Source organism: Dendrobates tinctorius, unplaced genomic scaffold, assembly GCF_039654945.1.
Source record: "Dendrobates tinctorius isolate UK_male_01 unplaced genomic scaffold, ASM3965494v1 ptg000030l, whole genome shotgun sequence".
Classification (NCBI taxonomy): Eukaryota; Metazoa; Chordata; class Amphibia; order Anura; family Dendrobatidae; genus Dendrobates; species Dendrobates tinctorius.
In genome coordinates, this window is record NW_027361698.1 from 18,756,004 (window position 1) to 18,775,117 (window position 19,114).

Sequence of the window (19,114 nt, forward strand, 5' to 3'; positions counted from 1 at the left end):
ATGTATGTAGTATATATGTGGTATGTATGTAGTATGTATGTAGTATATATGTAGTATGTATGTAGTATATATGTAGTATGTATGTAGCATGTAGTATGTATGTAGCATGTATGTAGCATGCATGTAGTATGTATGTAGTATGTATGTAGCATGCATGTAGTATGTATGTAGTATGTATGTAGCATGTATGTAGTATGTATGTGGTATGTATGTAGCATGTATGTAGTATGTATGTGGTATGTATGTAGCATGTAGTATATATGTAGCATGCATGTAGTATGTATGTGGTATGTATGTAGCATGTAGTATATATGTAGCATGCATGTAGTATGTATGTAGTATGTATGTAGTATGTATGTAGCATGCAGTATGTATGTAGTATGTATGTAGTATATATGTAGTATGTATGTAGCATGCATGTAGTATGTATGTAGCATGTATGTAGTATGTATGTAGTATATATGTAGTATGTATGTAGCATGTAGTATGTATGTAGTATTTTTTTTTTTTTTAACATTTAACACATTAGCCGGATGATGGGACTACTACTGTCCCATCATTGGCTAATGTGTCAATCACTGTCATGGTAGCAGGCATCGCCCGATGGGACTTGTAGTCCCATCGGACGATGCTTGCACAGACCCCCGGACATCAGCACAGCCCCCCGGCAGGCCGGCACAGCCCCCCGGCAGGCCGGTACAGACCCCCACAGGGTGCACAGACCACCGGCAGGCCGGCACAGCCCCCCGGCAGGCCGGTACAGACCCCGGGCAGTCCACACAGCCCCCCGGCAGGCCGGCACAGCCCCCCGGCAGGCCGGCACAGCCCCCCGGCAGGCCGGCAGAGACCCCCGGAAGGCCCGAAATGACGGCGCATCATGATGCGCACACACCGCGCATCATGATGACGTCAGGCCGTCAATCAACTGAACTTCCGATTCCGATGCCGAATTCCGATATTGAAAAAATATCGGAAGTCGGTATCGGAATTCCGATACAGCAAGTATCGGCCGATACCCGATACTTGCGGTATCGGAATGCTCAACACTAGTCACGATCCATTTTTGGATCTGTGTCAGATTCTGTTATATAAACTTTTTTCCTTTCAGGCCATCGGTGGTTAATGTCATTTTTTCCTTCCGGTGGCCACTGGTGTTACTACAAGTTTAGTTAGTCTGCTGCTGGGTTTCCCCCCGGTGGCCTCTGGTGTTACTACATGTTTAGTTAGTCAGCAGGTGGTGACTACTCCCACTTCCCTTTATAAGGCCACCTGGTGCTGCAGATCACTGTTGGTAATACTGGTCATTTGGAAACCAACTGTGGTGAAGACTGGACCTACCTGGTGCAGAGGGGGTTCAGCTTATCTGGAGCAGTGGTGATGCTGCTGAAGAGAGGAGCTATCGGGAGCAGTGGTGTTACTGCTGAAAGCTGAGTTCGGGAGCCTTACTCTGCTGCTTGGAGCATTGGCAGTAGACAAAGCTAAGTTTTGTTTTTTATGTGCTTTAACCCCATGGTGTCTGTTTTATCTTTCCTTTGGTTTGCAGTGCAGTTCACTTTATTCCCTGTGTCACCTCCTAGGGAGAGGGTTGGGGTTTAGCTCAGGGCTTAACAGGAGATAGGGACAGGTCGGGGACTTGGGCCTCACTACCATCAAGTGTACCCCCAAGTTATGGAAAGTCAGGGCACCCCCTTAGCCTGAGGGGCAGTTCAGGGGCCCAGGTTCCACATCTCCTGTTTTTCCCTACTTCCCCGTGACATTCTCTCTCTGTTCGTTCTTTCCTCTCTTTCTCTCTGTTCTTTCTTTCTCTCTCTGCTCTTTCTTTCTCTCTCTGCTCTTTCTTTCTTTCCCATCTTTCTTTCTGTCCCTCTGTTCTTTCTTGCTTCCCCTCTTTCTTTCTTTCTTTCTTTCTTTCTTTCTCTCTCTGTTCTTTCTTTCCTTCCCCTCTTTCTTTCTTTCTCTCTCTGTTCCTTCCCCTCTTTCTTTCGCTCTACCACTCTGTTCTTTCTTTCCCCTCTGCTTTCTCTCTCTGTTCTTTCACTCTCTGTTCTTTCTTTCTCTGTTCTTTCTTTGTTTCTTTCCCTTCTTTCTTTCTCTCTCCCTCTCTGGTCATTTTTCCCTCTTTTACCTTCTCCCTCTGTTTTTTTTCTGTCCACTCTTTCTTTCTCTCTGCTCTTTCTTTCCTCCTCTCTGTTCTTTCTTTCTTTTCCCCTCTTTCTTTCTCTCTCTGTTCTCTTTCTTTCTTTCTTTCCCTTCTTTCTTTCTGTTTCTCTCTGGTCTTTCTTTCACTCTGTTCTCTTTTTTCTCTTTCCCCTCTTTCTTTCTCTCTCTAATCTCTTTCTTTCTCTCTCTGTTCTTTCTTTCTTTCTCTCTGTTCTTCCTTTCTTTCTCTTTCTGTTTTCTCTCTTTTCTTTCTTTCTTTCTCTCTCTCTCTGTTCTTTCTTTCTCATCTTTCTTTCATACGTACACTACTAATTAATAGCCTCCTTCACATGAACGTGTTTTGCCACAGAGCGTGTGTCTGTGTGGATCACATGCATGTCCGTGTGATCCACACAGAGACAAGTCCGGTTTTGGCCGGTGTAACGGGGTCTACCCAGGCTGGGGTACCGCTTTCAGTACCACCCCGTGTTTTCGGAGGTCCGCTCTGCGTTGGCTGGAGTCTGAATGAATGACGCTGGCTGGAATTCCTTGGTTACATGGGCGCATATAAAAGATCACTGCTTCTCCACGTATTTCCAGTCTGACAACACTTTACTCACAGGACACAGACTATATCACACAGATACAGAGGGCAGGCCAGACATGCATTACAAAAGCCGCAGGTGGCCGGAGCCTGCCGGTGTTTACTGTGGGAATTACAAAGGTGGGGGGAGGGCGGACAAAAGGAGAATATCGTGTCCCCTCTGCCCAGGGGCGCAGCCTGCGGGCTGATGCATTAGGGACATGCATCTCACATAGAACCTATTATACATACATATACTGTAACTGCACAAAATATTCTGGGTGCTGAGTGGTTCTGTAACACATAACACGGCTCCCCTTTTCAGCGACGCGATCGGCATACACAGTCTGATCCTCAACGGATCGGTTTGGGGATGACCGAAGTTTATGGGGTTGGTACAAGTTCCGTCTGTCGACTTAGTCCATCGGCGTCACCATTTTGTTTGCCGGGTCTGTGGTGGATGGTGAAGTCCAGAGGTTGTAGGGCAAAACTCCACCGCAGCAATCTGGTGTTGTCTCCGGAGACCCGACTAAGCCAGACTAGGGGATTATGGTCCGTTAGGAGGGAAAACTGTCGTCCATACAAATATGGTTGCAACTTCATGAGTGCCCATACTACCGCCAGGCACTCCTTCTCGATGGCCGCATAGCTTACTTCACAGGGCAGTAGTTTCCGACTCAGGTAAGCTACCGGGTGTTCTTGGCCGTCCGGCCTGACTTGGCTCAGTACTGTCCCCAATCCAAACATAGAAGCGTCTGTGTGAACAAGGAAACGTTTAGTTGGATCGGGTGCGGCCAATACAGGGGTATTGGTGAGGGCGTCTTTAGTTGGCGGAAAGCTTCCTCACACTCTGAGGTCCAGGTTACCTGGCAGGGTTGGTTCTTACGGGTCAGATCAGTGCCACCAAAGAGGCATTTCAATCCCTTAACAAACAAGGAATTCTCCCTCAAAATCCGGATCACAGTCCGGACATGTTCCGCATGAGAATCCCAATCACTAGAAAAGATCAAAATATCATTCAGATAAATGATCAAAAACTTATCCACAAAGTCTCGTAAAATATCATTCATAAAGGACTGGAAGACAGAAGGGGCATTAGGTACTCAAAATGTCCCTCCAGAGTATTAAACGCCGTCTTCCATTCATCCCTGTGCTTGATGCGAATAAGATTATACGCCCCCTGAGGTCAAGCTTAGTAAACCAGCAGGCACTCTTAACTCTGGAGAATAAATCAGACATCAGAGGTAACGGGTACTGATATTTAACCGTCATCTTGTTAAGGGAACGATAATCAATACACGGTCTTAATGAACCATCTTTCTTGGCCACAAAAAAAACCCAGCACCTAAAGGTGACGAGGATGGTCTAATATGACCCTTCTCCAACGACTCCTTAATATAGGATCGCATAGCATCATGTTCGGGTACTGATAAGTTGAAAAGCCGACCCTTGGGAAATTTACACCCAGGTATCAACTCAATTACACAGTCATAACTCCTATGAGGAGGCAAAGATGCAGACTTACTCTCACTAAATACATCAGAAAAATCGGCCAGATAATCAGGAATATCATGAGACTGAGGAGAGGTGGAGAAAACAGGAGCGTCCCTAAGAACACACTGACAACCCCAACTCACCACAGACCCAGATTTCCAATCCAAAACTGGATTATGAGTTTGCAACCAGGGAAAACCCAGAACAATAGTATCATGCAAATTATGCAGCACCAAAAATTTACAATTTTCTTGATGGTCTGGGGCAACTCGCATTATCACCTGGGTCCAAAACTGAGGTTTATTCTCCGCCAAAGGAGTAGCATCAATACTCCTCAAAGGAATAGGCGTCCGCAGAGGCGTCATGGAAAAACCACAACGTTTAGCAAAGTCCAAATCCATCAGATTCAAAGCTGCTCCTGAATCCACAAAAGCCTTAGTGGAAAACGTGGATAAGGAGCAGATCAGAGTAATTGCTAAAAGGAACTTAGGTTGTACACTGCCCACAGCAAATGTGTGTGCAAAACGTTTCTCTCGTTTAGGGCAAACAGAAATAGTATGAGAGGCGTCTCCACAGAAAAAACACAGCTTATTACGCCTTCTAAACTCCTGACATTGCGCTCTAGACAAAACCCCATCACATTGCATAGGTTCAGACGTTTCTTCAAAAGGTGGCAGCGCCTCCCGTGTAGTTTTACGTTCACGTAAACGCCGATCAACTTGAATGGCTAATGACAGAGAATCATCCAGACCAGGGGGAACAGGAAATCCCACCATAACATCTTTTACGGTCTCTGATAAACCCTTCCATGTAGTAAGGACCGCCCACTTTTGGAATTTTTGACAGTATAACTCTGCAGAATCCTGACCCTGGTTTAATGCCAACAGGGTTCTCTCAGTTTGATCAACATCATTAGGTTCATCATATAACAACCCCAAGGCTTGAAAAAATGCATCCACATTAGTCAGAATAGGATTTTCAGGTGTCAGAGAAAAAGCCCAATCCTGGGGATCGCCGCGCAGCAAGGAGATGACAATTTTAACCTGCTGCGCAGAGCTCCCCGATGAGTTAGGCTTCAAGGCAAGAAATAATTTACAATTATTCTTAAAATTCAAAAATTTAGACCGATCCCCAGAAAACACATCAGGAGTAGGGATCTTAGGTTCAGCAGCATGTGACTGAATGAGGTAGGTGGAAATTCCCTGCACTTCAGCAGCAAGTTGCTCCACACGATCAGACAATTGCTTAATCTCCATTAGGAAAAAAAATCCTCCTACGGCCCCAGAGAAAAAGAGGAAAAAATACATAAAAAAAAATTCTGACACTTTTTTTTGTTTTAAACAATTTTTTCCTGCTTTTGAGTACCCTAGAATCTGCGGTATGGCTGGTGATTCTGTTATGAATGGGTCACCGAGGAGGAAAACTAAACAAGCTAAGTCACAGAAAACCAGAGAGGTTGGTAACTATGCAGATTGCAGACCCCTGATTCTAACCACACAACTAGCAGCAGCCGTGGAGCTTTCCTACGATGAATCTAGGTGCCTCATCACAGCCGGAGGACTAAATAAGCCTAAAGCAAGAAAAGGGGAAAACTAACTGCCCCAGAGCAGACCCCAAAGGAATAGACATCCCCCACACATGTATTGAGAGTGAAACAAGATGAAAACACAAACACAGGCAGGAAAATAGGCTGAGCAAACGATGGGGCCCAAACTAACTAGAAAGGACAGGAAAGGAAAGACACTGTCTGCAATCTGCCCAAAAAACCCTACAAAAATAATGTCCAACACTTCTGATAACAAAATTAACCCTGAAGTCACTAGACTTCTCCCACTATATCAGCACTCTGAAATATTCTGAGACAGAGCAAAAAGAGGCCAATCTAATAAGGGACAAAAAGCAAAATCGGCAAATACAGATAAATAAGAGCGGAAATTCAGCACAGCCCCAGCCGGGGCTGGCTGACCACACAAAAAACTGAGTAGACCAACAAAATCAAGTGTGAACATTAGCAGAAACACTTAGCTTGAGATGACTGGAACAGAGCTGAATACCAAGACCTGAAAAGCCAGAAGGAATCACCAGCACCAGAATAGGGCGTTGGCTGTCTTAAATCAAGTCTGAGATTCCAGAGATCCAATCGTTTCCTCATCATCAGGTGGCAGATCTCTACTAATTAAATCAACCTCACTACCTCCTGTTACTACCAGAGGGAGCCCAGAAGGAGAACTCACAACTGGTAGACCAGAAAATGAGTTCACAACAGGGGGTACATGGAGCCTGAGATATACAGCACATGGGGGGTAAATGGAGCCTGAGGTATACAGCACATGGGTGGTACATGGAGCCTGAGGTATACAGCACATGGGGGGTACATGGTGCCTGAGGTATACAGCACATGGGGGGTAAATGGAGCCTGAGGTATACAGCACATGGGGGGGTAAATGGAGCCTGAGGTATACAGCACAAGGGTGGTACATGGAACCTGAGGTATACAGCACAATGGGGGGGTAAATGGAGCCTATGGTATACAGCATATGGGGGGTACATGGAGCCTGAGGTATACAGCACATGGGTGGTACATGGGGCCTGAAGTATACAGCACATGGGGGGTACATGGGGCCTGAGGTATCGTGATTACCTTGCACACTGCAGCCACACAGGAGGACGTGACACTTTCAGCGCTGCTATCTCGCTCAGCAGTGGATGGAGTGGGGGAGGGCAACGACTCCTGTCAGGGTTGGTTCCTGTACACGGAGTCCGGCGTCTCCCTGGTGCAAGCTCCCTGACAATGCAGCCCCCTTGTCTATTGGTGCAGCAGGATTATAACTCTCCCTCTCCTGGAGCCGGCACCGCAGGAGTCTCCCCACTGACTCAGTCCCTCACCTGGAGCCGCACAGCAGGAGTCTCCCGAGTCCCCACTGATGGGAAAAGCGCGGCAAGATACCGTGCGCAATTCTTAAAGGCCCGCGGCCAAAAAATAGGGAAAGTGGGGAAAGCGGCTGCAGGCCACACAAAATGATATGGCAGGCCGTATATGGCCCACGGGCTGGACATTCCCCGCCCCTGATGTAAGGGGTAGCAGAAACTGTTAATGCACTGAACATACCCCGGTTGCCCCAGTTGTGAATGTCATGCTCTGTATATATAACATTTTGTACTTTTGTATGCTGTAGCTTAGGGTAAGTGCAGTACCTCAATGTGGACACTAGATGGGGTACAATAGAGTATATAGTTTACTTAGGAGGAGTCAACTGTGGGTAAGGTAGGAACATTTCCTGAATAGAGGCAGTAGGGCCAGGGAGCCCAAGGCGTCCTGTAGGGCTTTAGAGACCGGGACAGCACAGTGACCCCGCAATGTTCAAGTTAGGAGCCTACTTTGTCCAGGGCCGGATAGTGGCCGAAGATTGCAGCAGGAAGACGATGCAGGGCAGCACCAAGATGTGGCAGCTTACTACATGGGCAGATGACCTTATGTCTGGGGCAAAGTGGACAGGAGTGATGCTGCGGTACCGAGCGGGTCGGTATGTCCCGGGGACACCCTGGGAGGAATGAGGGAAGATACAGGGAAAGCGAAGGATGCACACTGTATTCTTTACTGTTGAATTGGACCTGGACTCTGTCTCTTTGTGTATAACAACGCCAGCAGCGGAACTTCAGCAGACCAGATGGGACCCTGATGGTGCAGAAGGTGTAGCAGAAGGTACGCTGCAAAGGGGACATTGTATGCCTGTGTTGGGAGACCAGGGCGTGATTGAGCAGTCTTTGTCAGCCACGACTACGGCCCTGGCTCCCCTCACACTTGTATGACACTCTTCTTTTTTGGATCAACATCAGAGTGATTTTTTTATTTGATAGTGTGACCCCAACCTTACTTGGATTCAGAACGCATACTGCTAGATGACATAGAAAACCAGGACCCAATAATCGAATGGAAGGACCCATTCAGGGATGCAAAAATAGATATTTGTTTACTGAATGGATGGATTGGACATATGTAAAGACGGTAGCAGGAAAAACTTTTATTTTTTCCATCTTCTGTAAAATACAGAAGTTCATGCTTTATGGTTTCAGGTTGTGGTACATTTTTTGGGAGCATTGATACAGAAGTGCAGCATACTTCAGTGGGGTCTCCCTCTTCCATTCTACAGTTCCTCAGCTCACTACCTAGTAGTACACTTACCCAGGGTGGCAAACTCAGTATTTCTTCACCAATGATCACAAGTCTGGCGTACCCAACCCACAGCTATCTCCTAGACTTCCAGCTCTGTACTACAGAAGCTCAGCTTTCCAGTCTATTCTCCTCACACAAGTCACCCCAACTTTCCTGCTGTTTTCAGATCGTTCTGCCACTCAGCAAATCCAGTTAATTTTTTTTGCACAGCATATACAGGTTTCCCTCTTTAACACAAACACACACACACGCGCACACCAAATGCTGATCTGGCAATATCACCTACTTTCCTCACTACTGAACTCTGACTAGAACAAGGAACTGTTTCCCCCCACCTCCAGCTCCCTTGCAATTCACCTCACTATTTGGGCTGGTCAGCTGTCTTTCTCAGCTACCTAATCTTCACAGCCCAGAACTTGAAAATGGGTCGCCCTCCCAGGGCTGCGGGGTACGTGTCACAGCAGTGGGGACCCAGTCCGTGGCCCTGGGCACCCAAGTAATGGGGAGTAATGTAATGGTTTGAATGAATAGTTTGTGACGCCACTTGTGGTGTTCGGCAAGTGAGATGTTAGGCCGACACTGCATGCAGATCCTCTGGGGCTGGTGGTGTGTTGCAGCCAAGATGGTGAAGCTCCCCACAGGTGGAGCTGTAGCCCCAGGGCAGTGTAGGTGTGGGGGAAGAGAAGAGGCACAAGTGGTGTAGAAGCTGGTACCCAGATGTAGCGGGGCTGGATGCATTGGCGCAAGAATGAATGGAGGACCCCAGGGCTTGCAGTTCCAAAGCTTTACTCACAGTCTGTAGTACACACAGGTGCCTGCCTCCGTGCCATGTCCTCTGGGTCAGGGACTCAATCAACCTCCAGGCAAGATGGAATGCTCCCTTCCAACGCTCCGCCAACATGTGCCTTTCTGAACGTCTCCTCTATAGCGCCTTTAAGTGTGAAGTACTCCCAGTACTGAGTTACACTGGAGTACCTCCTGACGGATGTTCCCAAGAACTCTGCTTGTACGGCAGACAGCTGTAGCCTGCTTCAGGGACTCTCCACTCCTGAGTCCCGGCTCACTATCCAAGTTGCTGTTGTGCCCCCAAGTCTTAGATGGGAGTAGTGCATTTACAGCCCACTACTCCACCGGTGTCTGCTGCAGAACCATTAGTGTCCATACAACCTCGGGGACCGGGCCCCAGCCTTCCGCTTAGAACTTCTAGGCAGGATTCTTCCTCTAACCCACGTCCTCTCTGTTCCCTTTTACTCCTTCGTTCCGTTCTAATCTCTCTCTCTTATGGAAGATCAGGTTTCAGTTCAATGTCTTTCTCCTTCTTTCCTTTCCCGTGCCAGCAGACCCAGGTCACTGAGATCTGCTGCAGCACCTCCTTCCTCCATCCCTCTTCCAGGGATCTTCTTTCCTCACTCCTCTCTGAGTGGCTTCCTCTCTCAGACTGACCTGTAATTCTAAACCTTCCTGCTCTTTTATGTATTCTAAACTCCACCCGCCTCCCAGAACGTTTCGTGTTCCAAGCAGGGAACCACCAAAGGTGCTCTGCTACTCTCTAAGCAAGGAGCCGCAATGTGGCTTTGCTGAACTACTCTGTTGTGTGGGGTGCGAGTGTTAGAGCGTGGTCAGGAGCCTCCAACTTACCTGGATGGTGTGGCACCATACCTCAGGAGGAGGTTCAGTACCTCTGTGGTGACTGAGCCTCAGGGGCGCCACAAAAATAATACCAAATCACACAAAAATGTCCACATATTATGGTATGTTTCCACGGTCAGTATTGGCAGCGCTTTGGACGCCGCTCCGTCCAAAGCTGCCGGCTTTTGAACGCATGGTGATTCCACATGTGTTCATTGAACCATGCGGAATCACTGCGCCCTATACATAGGACGGTGATATTTATCTTGCGGAGACTGAGCGTCTAAGCAAGATAAATAGACATGATGCGGTCTAGAAAGACGTGCCGCATGTCCAGTTATGAAGGGAAGCCGGAGGCGTCCCTGCACGCATAGTGGAGATGGGATTTCCTAAAATCCCATCCACTATGCTGTAACATCTGGACGCTGAGGATTGGACGCTGCGGCTGTATGCAGTGTCCAATCCGCAGCATTTACTGACCGTGGAAACATACCCTTAAAAGTTACATTACAGGACAAGAAAAAAATGTAGATTTTTATTTGGTGACGTTTTCTTCTATGCTGCTGACTTCCAAAGAAAGCAGGCATCACTTCTGTGGCCTGGCACAGACCTCTAGAGAAGATTGTTAGGCCAGTGCCACATCTACCTGCTGTAGGGACAGTGTGTTTGTCCTCTCCTTTATATTCTCCTAAATGAGCTAATAGATTATATGCAATTAGAAAGACTGGACTGTAATCTCCTTCAACATAACTGTGTGACAGTAGCTGTGTAATCTTCGTAATCAACTGCGAGTTTGTGGTACATTTCATACAATTTCATCATACAGACAGGACTGATAACTGGAATGGTGACCCCCTTGAAGAGAACATAAAGCCACATGGCCAACTGAAGAGAAAGATACCATGAATTTTCAGATAGAATGGAACAAATAAGGTTATTGGCTTCATTAGTTGCATCAGGTGTGCTTGAGATAAAGCACATCAAATATCTGGACTGGCTAGGGGTTCATTGTTTGTATATTTGAAGTATGGCTAAAGCTAAGGAGTTTATATGTTATACCCGTGTTTGCATGGTTTTCCTCCGATACTCCAGTTTCCTCCCATACTCCAAAGACATTCTAAAGTTAATTTAGATTGTGAGCCCCATTGGGGACGATGATGATAATGTCTGTAAAGCGCTGCGGAACAAGATAGCGCTATATAAGCAAAGCATAATAATAATAATAATAATAAATAAGGCTAAGTTCACATGTCTAGTAATTATCTATTATACTTGCCTAAATAGCGCCATTATATTCCATTGCATTTTACAGACATTATCATCACTGTCCCCACTTGGCTCACATTCTATATTCTCTATCAATATGTCTTTTGAGTGTGAGAGAATACCTTAATATAAGGAGGAAACCCCCAAAAAATATTAAAACATCTTGCAGATGTTGTCCTTGGTGTTATTTGAACCCAGGACCCCAGCGTTGCAAAGCTGCACTGTCCTTGATGTACCATATAGTTATTTATGTGTTCACAAAAATAGCTTCTATTGCTGTCACCCACACATGCAAATTATTTGAATTGCTTTGGCAGGGTGCGTCTTAGGCTACACTCCCATGATGAGCTTTTGGCGAGTTTTTGATGTTGCAGATTTTCTGCAGCATTTCTGCGCCCATTAAGTAAAATAGGGTACTTTCACTTTTTCCAAAATATGCAGCATCAAAAACTCATCGTGGGAACATATCCTTACATAGACTAGCCTGGTTTCACAGTCTGTAATCATGGGAGTGATTTATATTCTCCACAAGATTATTACATAATAATACGGTGTGCGTGATCGCGAGCTTCATTTAAACAGTGCCTGAACAGTGGAAACCCCCACAAGTGACACCATTTTGGAAAGTAGACCCCTCATGGAACTTATCTAGATGAATGGAGAACACCTTGAACCCCCAGATGCTTCACAGATGTTTATAATGTTGAGCTGTGAAAATAAAAAAAATCACATTTTCCACACAAAAATGTTTTTTAGCCCCAAATTTTGCATTTTCACAAGGTAACAGGAGAAATTGCACCATGCTATTTGTTGTACAATTTCTCTTGAGTACACCGATACCCCATATGTGGGGCTCACAGCAGGGCTTAGAAAAGGAATGACGTTTTGGAAAGCAGACTTTGACCCTTTTCAGAAGGATAGCAGAAGAAAAGGGACCCCAAAACTTGCTGTGCAAATTCTCCTGAGTACACCGATACCCCATATGTGGTCGAAAACTACTTTTGAGGCACAGCGCAAAGCTCAGAAGCAAAGAAGCACCATATCGGAATTGACATTTTGCTGGACTGGTTTGAGGGTGCCATGTCACATTGGCAGAGCCCCTGAGGTTCCAGAACAGCAGAACCCCCCCCCATAAGAGACCCCATTTTACAAACTACACCTCTCAATTCATCTAGAGGTGCAGTGAGCATATTGACACCATAGGTGGGTTACAGAATTTTATATAATTGGACAATAAAAAAAATAATAATTATATTTTTACCACCAAAATTTTGTTTTAGCCCCAGATTTAAAAATGACACCAAAATTTTTTCCACAATTTCTGCTTAATGTAGAAATACCCCAAATGTGACTGTACAGTACTGCTTAGCCATATTGGCAAATAGCGCTTTGTCCCTCTCAAGTCTCGCCATATTATTAAGCAGTACTGTTATACAGAAGGCATCGTGGAGCACAGAATTTTCTATAATAGTTTGCGGACTCAATATACAGAGCCCCTAAGTGCTAGAAGAGCAGAATCCTCCCTCAAGTGACCCCATTTTGGAAACTATACCCCTTTGGGTATTTATGAAACAGGTGTTATGATGATTTTGGCTCCATGTGAGTTTTCTAGAAACAAGCAGCAGTGGATGTTGCTGAGCAAAAATTGCAAACTGTCATTGTATGCTGTGCCCAGCTCATGCACCTGTAAATGAGGCGGGCTCCCATCACTACAGAAATGCCAAACATGTGGGCGCTATATGTGATTTAGGTACACTGGGGCTCAGAAGGGAGGGGCAGGCATTTGGATTTGGGAACCCAGAATTTGCTGAATTTCTTTTGGGGGGTGAGGAGCAATTTCACTTTTCCAGAGCCTTTGTACTACCAGTAACATGGAAACCCCCGATATTTCTTTTAACAGATGACAAACCTGAGTGAGGGCTTGTTTTTTTTGTGGATTGAGTTAAAGCTTTTATTGGGAACATTTTACATAACATTTGGATCACATTTATCTGGTGCTCTATGCTGAGCACTTACATCATGGTTTCCCTTTAAATCTTCGAGTCACATAATTCAGATGAAACCCCGAGGGATATATTCACTATAATGAGGCAGCAGTGTTACTCTGGACTCCATCTGGCCTCTGCTCAGCGGTTTCCTTTTTTTCAGAGGTGCAGAAAACTGTGAACGACGGCACTTTTATGCAATCCTAATAAAAAGACGGACATCACTGAATCTCAGGTCCTATGGCGTCCACAGTGCCTACATCTACTACATCATAGCAAATCTTCTGCCAGGGGTTCTGTCTGAATCACGTATTTCAGAGATTTCCACAGAAACCCCATTGTAAGCACTCAGTGCAGAGCGCAGGATAAATGTGCACAGAGCCTTACTGTGATATTTGGGAGGCAGGATGAAAAAAATCAACACCAGGTGAATAATTGGTTTTAATATCTTTTTATGCCATTGCCATGGCTTGTTTTTAGCAGGACAAGTTGATGTTTTTATTGGTACCATTTTTGGGCACATTACATTTTTTTATTGCTTTCTATTCCGATTTTTGGGAGGCAGAAAAAACAAAACCAGCAATTCAGGAATTGTTTTTTGGTTTTTTTTTATGCCGTTCCACGTGTGGTAAAATTGATAAGAATGCTTTGTTCTTTGAGTCAGTACGATTATAGCGATACCCCATTTATATCTTTTTTCATGTTTTGGCACTTTTACTCAATAAAACCTATTTTAAAGAAAAAAATAATTAGTTTTACATCGATTTATTCTGAGACCTAACTTTTTTATTTTTCAGCTGATGGAGCTGTATTGCAGCTTGATTTTTGCAGGAGTGGTTTCAGCGATATCATTGTTATTTACATTTGTCTTTTTGATTGTGTTTTGTTGCACTCTTTGTTCGGAGGTTTGATGATAAAGCATTATTTTTTGCCTCGGTTTTTTTTTTTACGGTGTTCACTTAAGGGGTTAACTCATGGGTCAGTTTTGCAGGTCTGGTCTTTCGGGAGGTGACACTACCAAAGATGGGACTTTCATTTTCTGCAGTCTGATTGCAGTTATAAGGTATAGCAATGCAGGAGCATACCTTACAACTGTCAGTGCTACAGACACAAGTTAGTTAGATCATGCACTGCACATGATCTAATTAACTTGCTAGTGCCTGGTGACCCAGATGTCATGACGACATTGGGTCACCAGGCAATGATCGGGACCCTGCGATGAGTTGCAGGGCCTCCGAACAAAGGGCAGAAGGGCTTTCTTCCTTCTGCCTGCTCTCTAAATGCTGTGATCGCAGCATTTAGGGGGTTAAAGTGCTAGAAAGGGTGCGGTTGTAAACTAGCGACAGGGTTGTAGTCATGTCAGCGCAATCCGTACTCACTGTGCCGGCAACTGCTTCTTCCCTGCTATGTCCCCCAATCTTCCTTGGGTTCAAAGGACAGGAGGCAGAGTCCAAAGCAACTATAAACAAAACTGGCTTATTGTCTTCACGACACAGCACATCCATAACACTTCCAGCACACTTGTCACAGTACCAGCAATATGTTTTCTTCGTCTTTCCCTAACTTCTTCTGCTTCACAGGAATAGGCCACAAAGATATAACGGGACGAGGAGCCCGGTGAAAACGCCTCTTAAATATATCTCCCTGAAACCGACTTCATTCCAGACTCGGAAATACTATCTACTGGGACGTCCACCCCTTTACGGTTATCCTGCCCTTGCACTTTCACGGTGGCCCACTCTATTTTCTTCTGTACGCAAACGTCTTCTGTACCCAAACTTCTTCTGTAAATTCTTCACTATGTTGCTGCATATACAGTGCTCTTAACTCTTTTCTTCTTTCTTTATACTCCCACTCCTTTCCTTGGATGGCTGGGCTTCTACTTCTAATGTTACATGATAGCCAGGCAGCCCAGGCCAGAGGCCGCCTGAGCAGCACACAGGGGTCTACCCCGACTGACTATATCCAAGAAGTCTCACTACCTTATTCCCCAGCTATCCCTCCTAGAATTAATCTCTAAGTGTCCTACAACTAAACCATAACATGCAGTGTACTCAGTGCCCCCATCTAGTGGTCCTTTTCCCTAACTGCACTGTCCCTAGCTTACATATAATACAAAGATAAGAAAATATGACACAATGCAATATATTACAATTATATGCAGGTAAATGTACATAGCAGCATGAACAGACGTTTCGGTCTGTCATGGACCTTCGTCAGTCTGCTATATGAAATCAATAAAAATAATAAAATAAAATATATGTTCATGTATAGTACAGCATACAGTGGAACTAAATGAAAGACGAATAACATAATCGCCAATGGGTGATCATAAATATATACAACACCATAGAGGTACAATAGGCAATTCAATTATATTATACAAAAAAATTTCTATAATACAAAAAAATATATATTATACAAAAAAATCATAAGCGAGAGACAGAGAGGTTCAGGGATGAGGGTACCTACCCGACTGCTGTAGAGGAAGAGGAAATGGTCTAGTATAACCAAATCAAGAGTTCCTGTGATTATATAAGTGAAATGATATTAAGGATTTTATGAAGAAAAATTAAAGAAGCAATGAAGTTTTGATATAAAATAAGACACTTGTAGTAGAGGAATTGGAGAAATGAACTAGAAATAGTCCATTTACATAGAGGTATAAAGAGGTACTATAAAGTGTATAGTATCAATGATTAATATAAATATCAATGGGACACAATGATTAACTAAAAAGAATGGGGAATAATAGGTGGAAAAATTAATAAGTCAAGGGGGAGTACCTGTGCCAGGAAAAGTAGTGGTATGAAGTAATTCAGTAGAGTGTATGCTGGATCAGGTTTTGTAGCTATATAAAAAGAAGAGGGCATTATGGAAAAACAAAAGGCAAATAACTAGAATTCATAGTATTGGGGGAGAAAATGTAAAGTTGTCCTACCTATATCATAATATTCAGGGAGTGACGTCCTAAGTAGAGCTGTAGGGAGATGTATAGGATTACACAGAGAAAACGAGCCACAAAGGGGAAAGGTCCCATAACGAGTTAAAACTTACCATTGGTGATAGTAGCTATGCCAGAGGTGTAAGACGCGGTATCCACCGCTTGTCTATCTCGTATATAGCGCCATGTATGGCCCAACCTCTGGGGCAGGGACAAATCAGGGTCAAACTAGGAACTTTCCTAGTCTGAACAGGGACCTGTTGGGTTCAGGTGTTGGTCTCTCCTGGTTCGTATGTAACCCTTGTGAGTGTGCTTATACAGTCATAATAATATTATGCTGGTTGTCCATCTTCATTAAGTAGACTGCCTTCTTAGAAGATTACTTTTAAATCTCATTTTAGGTGGTCATGTGAAACAGATTTCAATATACCGGTACATCTAACACATGAAGTGTATTAGCAGTGGTGTGCCTCTAACCTAGTGTCACCAATGCAATTCCTCCATCAGGGTCCCCAAATACCATAAGTCTTTAATATTTTTTTTCTCATAAAGGCAAAAAGAAGCTTTTGGGACCACTAGATTCCAGGGAACCTGTGCGACTGCAATCCCTGCACTCATTATAGTTATTCCCTTTGGTTTTAGAAAGTTTTACAATCTTTCATTATACAATGATTAGGCTTTCTTTACATTGGACTAGAAAGCACTCTCACATTGATTCTTGGTTCAAACATTGCTCCCCTAGATAAAGGTACAACATCAAAATGTCATCTCCATTATGTTTCTCCATGTGTTATGAATAGATTTGTGCAGATAAAACCAGCTTTAATGTAGCAGCATAATACCTGACCTTTACAGTTGTATGCCGTCATTTCTCACTGTAATATGCTGTTATGAGAATGTTTTGAGCTGATTGAGAAGTTTTTATACTTATCACTGTCAAGCTGTCCTAAAAGAAAGCAATCTCTATATTTGTAAAATAGGGTTTTTACCAAAAATGTCACTCATTTCCTTTCACACTGCAGTTATAGTGAAACCTTCAATTATTATTGTGCGCGATGATGTGGTATGACATGATCTTATTCAGGAACGCTTTCTCACAACCTATTGCTAGTTCATGTGTGCATTCTTACAGTATCTACTGTATGTCTCTGTACACATCATGCACAAGTACAACTCGGTTACAAAGCCAAAAATGTAGTTCTTTAACTAATGTGTTGCTATCACATTGTGGAACAATAATCTTTATTTCTGGAATTATTAACCCTTACACGTCTTTTGACGTACATGCACGTCACAAGTCATGTCCCTGACATTCACCTGACATGGTGGCTGATTAAATCAGCCATCCTGTGTCTGCCCTCACAATCCACCTGGCTGGCATTCTTATGGTTGGCGTTCATAGGAGATCATGATTTTCTCTATACATAGCAGGGCTGATAAAACACAAGCGATCAGATGATCGTAACTTCAAGTCATCTAATGGGACTGTTAAATACAGTACAAGATGGGGGGAATAGTTTTTAAAAATGTGAAAAAAAACACACAAATTCAAATCACTGCCCTTTTAGCCCATTAAAAATATAACAATTAATATATACAGTATATATATAATGGGTATTGCTGTGTGCAGACAAATCTGGTCTATCAAAATATTAAGTAAATTAATCTGATCAGTAAACGGTGTGACAAAAAAAAATCAAAACTCCAGAATTACGGTTTTTTTGGCCGCTGTAACATTGCAATAAAATGCAATAAGATGCAATCAAAACATCATATCTACCCAGAAAATGGTATCAGTAAACGTCAGCTTAGGGCACAAAAATGAAGCTCTCACTTAGCCTCAGATCTCGAAAAATGAAAACCAAATGAGTCTCAGAAAATGGCGACAAAATGCAATATTTATTTATTTTTATTTTTTTACAAATGTCAGAAAATTTTTTTACCACTTAAATAAGTGAAAAAAACTATACAAGTTTGGTTTTCAGCAAACTCATATTGACCTGGAGAATCATATTGCCAAGTTTTACCATATAGTGAACATGCACTAATTGCACTTTTTTTGCACTTTTCACCGCACTGTAATTATTTTCCTGCTTTGCCGGACATCACATGATAAAATGGATGATGCCGTTCCAAAGTACAACTCGTCCAGCTAAAAACAAGACCTTAAACAGATACAGTATATTAACGGAAAAACAAAAAAAAGTTGTGGCTCTTGGAAGAAGGGGAGGAAAAAACAGAAAATTGCCCTCGGTTGAAGGAGGTAAGCAATTTTTACCCGCAATGCCATACATGACATTTATGTTTATGTATTTATGCATGCTAGAGATAAGTGAATGTTTTGAAATTTGAATTCACCAGCTTTGACAAATTTTCCCCAGAAATTCAATTTTCGACTAATATATTTTCAATACTGTAAAGCCTATTGTTGCCTGGAAAAGGCTCTGGTTTCCAAGGATTATATCCAGCCTTATGTTGAAGCCTTATTAGGCCACATTGACACATTCAATATTTGGTCAGTATTTTTACAGTGGTTTGCAAAAGTATACACCCCTATTTTATGTGTTTTTCTACCTCACAACCTGGAATTCACTGTCATTTCACTTTCACTTTCACTGTCATCCCAAACTATTTAATCCCTTAATGTCCATTAACGTGCACAGTCCATCATGGGCGGTTGTAACTTACCGCACCAGGATGGACTGTGCACATCATCCCTTTGAATTGTCACTGCACGTAAACACGCAGTGACAATTCAGTGCCGACAGCTGTCTATGACAGCTGTCAGGCACGGCAAGGGGTGCAGGGATGCTTGCAGTTGGTCCCTGCACCCCAAGTGCTGTGATTGGTCAGTCAATCTGACCGACCAAACACAGCAGCGATCGGGCAGGAGAGGCTGA